General features: G+C 43.6%; 1 non-coding gene across 1 annotated transcript; it reads left to right on the top strand.

Moving 5' to 3' along the window:
• The first annotated feature begins 147 nt into the window (after window positions 1-147).
• Window positions 148-277, top strand: LOC115944802 (small nucleolar RNA SNORA63). The gene has a single exon (XR_004079306.1). It is a non-coding gene; the product is annotated as a small nucleolar RNA SNORA63 (small nucleolar RNA).
• The last annotated feature ends 30 nt before the right edge of the window (window positions 278-307 follow it).

Here is a 307-nt window from a genome sequence, read left to right as displayed (position 1 = left end):
ATCAAGGATGCCAGTGAGTCTTATTGAACTAAGGGGACACATTTGTCTCATGTATTAGCTTGATATCAGGGACTTGTCTTACTGCGAAGACAGTGTAACACAGTATCTGGCACTTTAGGGATAAGCAGTAAAGATTTATCTCATTGAATGCAGGATCTAGTTACAATGTAGCTGTAAAGTGCTGCCTTGTCTTTGCCCCTGCTCAAAATAAAGCTGTTACCTTTCTAGCCCTGTCCGCCATGGTGCTTAGCAGCCAGGGATGCATGGTCTCAGACATGTTTACCAAGTAAAACACTGACTTGAGGGG

This window comes from Leptonychotes weddellii, unplaced genomic scaffold (genome assembly GCF_054177405.1).
Source record: "Leptonychotes weddellii isolate Sample4059 unplaced genomic scaffold, ASM5417740v2 HiC_scaffold_160538, whole genome shotgun sequence".
Taxonomy (NCBI): Eukaryota; Metazoa; Chordata; class Mammalia; order Carnivora; family Phocidae; genus Leptonychotes; species Leptonychotes weddellii.
This window is presented reverse-complemented; position numbering and strand designations above follow the sequence as displayed.